Consider the following 8,919-nt stretch of genomic DNA (forward strand, 5'->3'; position numbering starts at 1 on the left):
AATGGCTCAGAACAGATGCTCCCTGCCCTCACTCAGGCTGTGACGGAACCTGCGAAATGTTGATGGCCTGCCCACTTGGGTCCTGCCTCTCCGCTGCCCCCTACCCCGCCCGGAGGTTCCCTTTCTGCTCCTGCCTTCCCAGGGGATCCTCCCTCCATCTCACCCTCTCCAACCCTCTCAAGTAGTACTCTCCTCTTCCATCTTCTGGTGCCATCTCAGAGACAACCTTCAGCCACCTGCAGCCTAGGCCTGACCACGTCTGTGTCTGGCCACAGTGGTCGCCTCCCGCGGGAACAGTCGGAGGTCCCCACTTCTAACGCTGTTGACTTAGCCTCCAGCTACCTTTACCGACCACCATCGGGATGATCCGGGGCCTGCAATGCCTCCGCTCTCACCCACGTTGCTGCCTGCTATACAGCCTGCTGCTCAGCTCTCGTCATTGTGCTTTGTTGACCTTCTTGGCCACAGAGCCTGACCCGCAAGCCTGCTGCACCTTTAGCCCTGCTTCCTGTGCCTCCCGAGGTGGGGACCCCATCAATCCTTTTGCCCCCCCAACCACCTCCCTCACGAGAATGCGCCAGAACTACTGCCGGGAATGCGAGGCCTCGGTCAACAAACACATTGACTGGGAGCTGTACGCCTCCTATGTGTACCCGCCCATGGCCTTCTACTTCGACCACCGCAAAGTTGCCTTGAAGCACTTCGCTACCTTCTTCTTGTGACAGTGGAGAGCGGAATGGGAGAGTCCAGACTCTGGTGCACACTCTGGTGCAGCTGCAAAAGCAGCAAGTGGGTTGCATCCGCCTGGGGCGATATCCAGAGGCCTGACCGATGCCTCTCCGAGAGTGGCCAGACCACCAAGAAACACGACTTGCAAATGGAGAGGATGGTAAACCAGAGCCTGCTCAGTCTGTTCCACCTGGCTACCATCAACAGTGATGCCCACCTGTGTGACTTCCTGGAGCATCACCACCTGCGCCAGCATGTGAAGTTCATCAAAAACTTGGCAGCAAGTATCATCAACCTGTGCAAGCTGGGGTCCCAGGAGGTAGGTAGCCTGGCAATGTACCTCTTTGGCAAGCTCACCCTGGGCGACAGCAAGAACTGAGCCAGGACTGCTTTACTGATAGCCAGCGGGTGACTTCCCCTGGTCACTATGCCAAGCATGCCTATTGCCATATTGCCCTTCAAAGTGTTCACATAAGTTTTGATCTTCAAGTTTTATCACTACCTCCATTATTGGTTGCTAAATAAGTAAAGGTGCTTCATTGATTCAGGTGTGCAAAATACTCACTGTTTAAGTTTTAAAACTGGCATGCAGAAGTCACTTCACACACCCATGCCCCATCACCTGCAGCTCAGGATCTTCAAGGAAGGAGGGGGAAGGTACTTCCTGGACCATGGATGGATGTAGGTGGTATTCTCTGGAGACTGGATGGAGGGAGCGGGTATTCCCTGAATCCTGGATGGAGGAAGAGGTAATCCCTGGGCCCTGAATGGAGGGAGGAGGTATTCCAAGGACCCTGCATGAAAGGAAGGGGTGTTCCATGGGGCCCTGTATTGTGGGAGGGGCTCTTCTGTGGGAAAATGGATGGAGAGAGGGGCTTGTATCCCTGGAAGAGGGGCTTCATCCCTGGACTCTGGACGAAGGGAGGGCATATTTCTGGGGTGGGTATTCCATTGGCCCTGAACAGAGTAGGAGGTATTCCCTGCACCCTGGATGGAGGCTGGAAGGATTCCCTGGATCATTGATGGAGGGAGGGGGTAATCCCTGGGCCCTGATTGGTGAGATGGGTATTTCCTGAACCCTGGATGGAGTCACTGGGTATACCCTGAACCCTGGTGGAGGGTCGGGCAATCCACAGGACCCAGGTTGGAGGAAGGAGGGACTCCCTGGGCCCTGGATGGAGTGAGTGTCATTCCATGGGACCCAGATTGGAGAGAGGGTGTATTCCCTGGATCCTGGATTGAGGGAGGGGCTATTCCCTGGGCCCTGAATGAAGGGAGGAGGCATTCCCTGGACACTTGATGGGGGGAGGGTGTATTCCCTGAACCCTGGAGATGAGTGGTCCTATTCTGTGGGACCATGAGTGGAGTGATGGGGTAATCTGTGAATCCATGGAGCCTGGATGGAAGGAGGTTGTATTCCCTGGACCCTAAATGGAGGGAGGAGGCATTTCCAGCACCTGCATGGAAGGAAGGGGTATTCCATGTATTCTGGGAGGGACTATTCTGTGGGAAACTGGTTGGAGGGGTGGCATACCCATGGGACTCTGGAAGAGGTTGGGGGTGTTCCCTGGACTCTGATGAAGGGAGGGCATATTCCCTGGGCCCTGAATGGAGGGAAAAGTCATTTCCTGGACCCTGGATGGAGGGAGGTGGTACTCTCTGGACCCTGGGTGGTAGTAAAGTGTGTTCCATGAAGCCTGGAGAGGTGGGAGCTATTCTAGGGGACAGTGGATGGATGAAGGGGTATTCTCTAGGACCCAGGATGGAGGGAGGGGCTATTCCCTGGACACTAAATGGAGTAGGAGGTATTTCCTGGACCCTGGATGGAAGGAGAGGTATTCCCTGGACCATGGGTGGAGGGAGGAGGAATTCCCTGGCCCCTGGATGGAAGGAGGGGCCATTACCTGGGCTTTGAATAGTGGGATAGGTATTCCCTGGGCCCGAGGAGTTTTTTCCTGGATCCTGGGTGGAGGGTGGGAGTGTTCCCCAAACACTGGCTATAAGGAGGGGTAATCTGTGGGACCCAGGATGGAGGGAGGGATCTTACCTGGACCCTGGAATTAGAGTGTGGTGTATTCCCTGTAGTCTGGATGGAGAGAGGGAGTATTTTGTCAGACCCTGCATGGAGGAGGTGGGTATCCTTGGGACCTTGGAAGGAGGGAGGTGGCATTTCCTTAACACTGGAGGGAGGGGATGAGAACATGTTAATATGAAAGAATCAAATGAACAGATGGAAGTAGTAAGGGAGAAAATAACGGACAAAAAACAATGATAGCATATACAGGAAAAAACAAAGTGACAATAGTAAATCATATAAGTAATAATTGGGTTAATCATGAATAATTGGTTTAAGCCCCCTAATCAAAAAGATACACATCAGCAGAACAGATAGGAAATCAGGACACAGTGGGTTCCGGCCAAGATGCACATGTAGACAGAAAGACTTCACTTCCTCACAACCAAAAGGACAACAACAAATTTAAAAACAAAAACAACCAGAACTGCCAGAAAACCAAACTGACAACCAAGGAATTAAACATTCATCCAGACTAGAAGGAGTAGCAGGAAGTAGGAGAAGCCAGGGTGGTGAGGACACGAGACAACCTGGTGGGCAAGGCAGTGGCTGGTGGAGCAGGATATCCCACATTCAGAGCCCGATAAGCTGGGAGGAACAACTGGGGAGCAAAATGGACTGAGCAACTCAGTGTTCCAGCACAGGAAACTAAAGGCTCAAAACCTCTGGCTGTAGAAATCTGTGGAGGTTGCAATGGCAGCAGAAACTCCCAGTCTCGCAGGAGAGTTTGTTGGAGCAGCCCATGGGGACCTAGAATGCACACAAACCCACCCACCTGGGAATCAGCATCTGAAAGGGCCCAAACCGTTTGTGGGAAGTGAGGAGAGTGAATGAAAGCCAGCCAAGAGCCAAGCAAATGGCATTGTTCCCTTTAGGACCCCTCCTCCAGATACAGTGCCAGAGCACACTGAAGTGAGTTGCCCTGCCCTGGCAAATATCTAAGAGTCCAAGCCTTATTATGTAACGGGTGTGCCAAGACAAAGCAATGTGGCCCAAATGAAAGAATAGATCAAAACTCCAAAAATAGAACTAAGCAATGAAAAGATAGCCAACCTGTCAGATGCAGAGTTCAAAACACTGGTATTCAGGATGCTCACAGAAATGGTTGAGTATGATCGCAAAACAGAGGAACAAGTGAAGGCTATACAAAGTGAAATAAAGAAAAGTTTACAAGGAACCTATAGGGAAGGAAAGGAAACTGGGACTCAAATCAACAATTTGGAGCAAAGGAGAAAATAAACATTCAACTGGAACAGAATAAAGAAATAAGAATTCAAAAAAGTGAGGAGAGCCTGAGGAACCTCCAGGATGACTTCAAACGTTCCAACACCAAAATCATAGAGGTGCCAGGAGGAGAAGAGAAGAGCAAGAAGTTGAAAACTTATTTGAACAAATAATGCAGAACTTCCCCAATCTGGCAAGGGAACTATACATGCAAGTCCAGAAAGCTCAGAGTCCCAAAGAAGTGGGATCCAAGGGGAACCACACCAAGGCACATCATAATTAAATTACCCAAGGTTAAAGATAAAGAGAGAATCTTAAAAGCAGCAAGAGAAAAGGAGCTCTTTACCTACAAAGGAGTTCCCATAAGACTGTCAGCAGATGTGTCAAAAGAAACCTCGCAGGCAACAATGGGCTAGGAAGAAGTGTTGAAAGTCATGAAAGACAAGGACCTACATCCAAGATTACTCTATCCAGTGAAGCTATCATTTACAACGGAAGGGCAGAAAAAGAGCTTCCCAGAGAAGGTCAAGTTAAAAGAGTCCATCATCACCAAGCCCTTATTATACGAAATGTTAAAGGGACTCTAAGAAAAAGAAGATCAAAACTATGAACAGTAAAATGACAACAAACTCAGCAACTGAACCTAAAACCAAAACCAAAAACAAAAACGAACTAAGCAAACAGCTAGAGCAGGAACAGAATCACAGACCCGTAGATCACATGGAGGGTTATCAGTGGAGTTGGGGAGGGGGAGAATGAGGAACAGGTACAGCAAATAAGAAGTGTAAATGGTAGGAACAAAGTAGACAGGGAGAGGTTAAGAATAGTATAGAAAGTGAGAAGCCAAAGAACTTATATGCATGATTCATGGACATGAAATACAGGGGGGATACAGGAGGCAGGGTGGGTGAAGTGTAGAGGGGAGTAAAAGGGAGGAAAAATATCAGACAATTGTAATAGCATAATCAGTAAAATATACTTGAAAAATCAGAATACCATGAAATGCTGTCTTTCAGAGTGTCACTTTAGATCTAAGGAAACTGTTTAAAGATAAAAAGATAGAAAATATATTCCATGCTTTTTTTAATTTTAATTTTTTATTCTATGCTTTTTGATCCATTCATTGACTGATGGGCACTTAGGTTGTTTCCAGCACTTGGCTATTGTAAATTGTGCTGCTGTGAATATTGGGGTGCATAGGTTCTTTTGGATTGGTGTTTCAGGACCCTTAGGGTATAATCCCAGCAGTGGAATTGCTGGGTCAAAAGACAGTTTGATTTTTAGTTTTATGAGGGAATTCCATAGTGTTTTCCACAGTGGCTGCACCAGTCTGTATTCCCACCAACAGTGCACTAGGGTTCCCTTTTCTCCGCATCCTCTCCAACACCTCTTGATTTATGATGGGCATTCTCACCAGTATAAAGTGGTATCTCATGCTTTTAACTTGCTTCTCTCTGATGGCTAGTGATGCTGAGCATCTTTTCATATGTCTCTGGGTCCTCTGTATGTCTTTCTTGAAGAAGTGTCTGTTCAAGTCCTTTGCCATTTATTAATTGGGTATTTTGTCTTCCTGCAGTGGAGTTGTGTGAGTTCTTTATATATATATATTGGAGGTCAAAGCCTTGCCCAAGGTCATTGGCAAATACGTTTTCCCATATGGTTGGTTCTCTTTTCATTTTAATGCTGTTTTCTTTAGCCACACAGAAGCTTTTTATTTGATGAGGTCCCATTTGTTTATAATTTCCCTTATGTCCCTTGCTCTAGGGACATATTGGTGAAAATGTTGCTCACACAATATCTGAGATTTTCTTGCCTAGGTTCTCCAATAATATTTTTATGGTGTCACAATTATATTTTAAGTTTTTTACCTACCTTGAATTTATTTTTGTGTATGGTGTAAGTACGTGACTGAGTTTCTTTTTTTTTTCATGTAGCTGTCCAGCTCTAATAAGACCATTTTTTAAAAATAATTTATTTATATAAAAACCTTTTTGTTATTCAATTACACTTGTATGCCTTTTCTCCCCATCACTCCACCCAACCCCAGCTGAACCCACCTCCCTCCCCCACCTCCACCATCCCCCTTGATTTTGTCCATGTCTCCTTTATAATAGTTCCTGCAATCCCGTCTGCCCACTGTCCCAACCCCACTCCCCCCTGGCCACTGCTAGACTGTTCCAAACGTCAATGTCTCTGGTTGTATTTTGTTTGCTTTTTTCTTCTATTGACTATGTTCCAGTTAAGGGTGAGATCATATGGTATATGTCCCTCACCGCCTGGCTTCTTTCACTTAGCATAATGCTATCCAGTTTCATCCATGCTGTTGCAAAGGGTATAAGCTCCTTCTTTCTCTCTGCTGCATAGAATTCCATTGTGTAAATATACCATAGTTTTTGGATCCACTCGTTTGCTGATGGGCACTTAGGTTGCTTCCAGTACTTGGCTATTGTAAATTGTGCTGCTATGAACATTGGGGTGCACAGGTTCTTTTGGATGGGTGTTTCAGGGTTCTTAGGGTATAATCCCGGCATTGGAATTGCTGGGTCAAAGGGAAGTTCCATTTTTAGTTTTTTGAGGAAATTCCATACTGTTTTCCACAGTGGCCTCACCAGTCTGTGTTCCCACCAACAGTGCACGAGGGTTCCCTTTTCTCCACATCCTCTCCAACATTTGATGTGGATTTGTTTATGTTGGCCACTCTGACTGGTGTGAGATGGTAGCTCATTGTGGTTTTAATTTTCATCTCTCTGATGGCTAGTGATGCTGAGCATCTTCTCATATGTCTCTAGGCCCTCTGCATATCTTCCTTGGAGAAGTGTCTGTTCAAGTCCTTTGCCCATTTTTTAATTGGGTTGTTTGTCTTCCTGGAGTGCAGTCGTGTGAGTTCTTTATATATTTTGGAGATCAGGCCCTTGTCTGAGGTATCATTGGCAAATATGTTTTCCTGTACTGATGGTTCTCTTTGTAGTTTGGTGCTGTTTTTCTTTAGCCATGAAGAAGCTTTTTATTTTGATGAGGTCCCATTTGTTTATTCTTTCCTTTATGTCCCTTGCTTTAGGGGATGTGTCTGTGAGGATGTTGCTGCGTGGGATGTCTGAGATTTTCCTGCCAATGTTTTCCTCAAGGACTTTTATGGTGTTACAACTTATATTTAAGTCTTTTATCCATCTTGAGTTTATTTTCGTGTATGGCGTAAGTTGGTGATCGAGTTTCATTTTTTTGCACGTAGCTGTCCAGATCTCCCAACACCCTCTGTTGAAGAGGCTGTTTTTGCTCCATTTTATGCTCCTGCCTCCTTTGTCAAATATTAATTGACCGTATAGACTTGAGTTTATTTCTGGGCTCTCTGTTCTGTTCCATTGGTCTATGTGCCTGTTTTTATGCCAGTACCAGGCTGTTTTGATTACAGTGGCCTTGTAATACAGTTTGATATCAGCTATTGTGATCCCTCCTACTTTGTTCTTCTTTCTCAAAATTGCTGCAGCTATTCGGGGTCATTTATGGTTCCATATGAACTTCTGAAATGTTTGTTCTATATCTGTGAAATATGTCATGGGTACTCTAATAGGGATTGCATTGAATCTATAAATTGCTTTGGGTAGTATGGCCATTTTGATGATGTTAATTCTTCCAATCCATGAGCATGGTACATGCTTTCATTTGTTTGTGTCTTCCTTAATTTCTTTCTTCAGTGTTGTGTAGTTTTCTGAGTACAGGTCTTTTACCTCCTTGGTTAGGTTTATTCCTAGGTACTTTATTTTTCTTGTTGCTATATCGAATGGGATTTTTTTCCTGATTTCTGTTTCTGCAGTTTCGTTGCTTTTGTACAGGAATGCCTTTGATTTCTGGGTATTGACTCTGTATCCAGCTGTTTTGCCAAATTCATTTAATAGGTCGAGTAGTTTTTGAATGGAGTCTATAGGGTTTTCCATGTACACTATCATATTGTCTGCAAACAGTGACAGTTTCATTTCCTCTTTTCCAATTTGGATGCCTTTTATTGCTTTTTCTTGTCTGATTGCTGTGGCTAGGACTTCCAATACTATGTTGAATAGGTGTGGTGAGAGAGGGCATCCTTGTCTAGTTCCTGATCTTAGTGGGAAAGCTCTAAGTTTTTGTCAATTGAGTATGATGTTGGCTGAAGGTCTCCCATATATGGCCTTTATTATGTTGAGGACTGCTCCCTTTATTCCCACTTTGCTGAGTGTTTTTATCAGAAATGGGTGCTGTATCTTATCAAACGCTTTTTCCGCATCTATTGATATGATCATGTGATTCTTGTCTTTGCGGTTGTTGTTGTGATGTATTATGTTTATTCATTTGCATATATTGTACCATCCTTGCATCCCTGGGATGAATCCCACTTGGTCATGGTGGATGATCTTTTTAATGTATTGGTGGATGCGGTTTGCTAATATTTTGTTGAGAATTTTAGCATCTATGTTCATCAGCGGTATTGGCGTGAAGTTTTCTTTCTTCGTTGTGTCTTTATCTGGTTTTGGGATTAGGATGATGCTTGCTTCATAAAAAGAGTTTGGGAGTCTTCCAACAGTTTGGATTTTTTCAGATAGTCTGTGAAGGATACGGGTTAGCTCTTCCTTAAATGCTTTGTGGAATTCTCCTGTGCAACCATCTGATCCAGGGCTTTTGTGTGTTGGGAGTTTTTTGATGACTGCTTCAATTTCGTCTGCTGTTATTGGTCTGTTCAGGTTTTCTGCTTCTTCTTCATTCATTTTTGGAAGATTATATTTTTCGAGAAATGTGTCCATTTCACCTAGGTTTTCAAATTTCTTGGCATACAGTTCTTCGTAGTAATTTCTTACAATCCTTTGTATTTCTGTGGTATCAGTTGTAATCTCTCCTCTTTCATTTCTAATTGTGTGTATTTGGAT

The 8,919-nt window shown here is 45.1% G+C and overlaps 1 pseudogene; it reads left to right on the plus strand.

Annotated features, from left to right (window-relative positions):
- The first annotated feature begins 572 nt into the window (after window positions 1-572).
- LOC139440610 (ferritin heavy chain pseudogene) lies at window positions 573-1,108 on the plus strand (annotated as a pseudogene).
- The last annotated feature ends 7,811 nt before the right edge of the window (window positions 1,109-8,919 follow it).

The sequence above is a fragment of the Desmodus rotundus genome, chromosome Y, assembly GCF_022682495.2.
Source record: "Desmodus rotundus isolate HL8 chromosome Y, HLdesRot8A.1, whole genome shotgun sequence".
Classification (NCBI taxonomy): domain Eukaryota; kingdom Metazoa; phylum Chordata; class Mammalia; order Chiroptera; family Phyllostomidae; genus Desmodus; species Desmodus rotundus.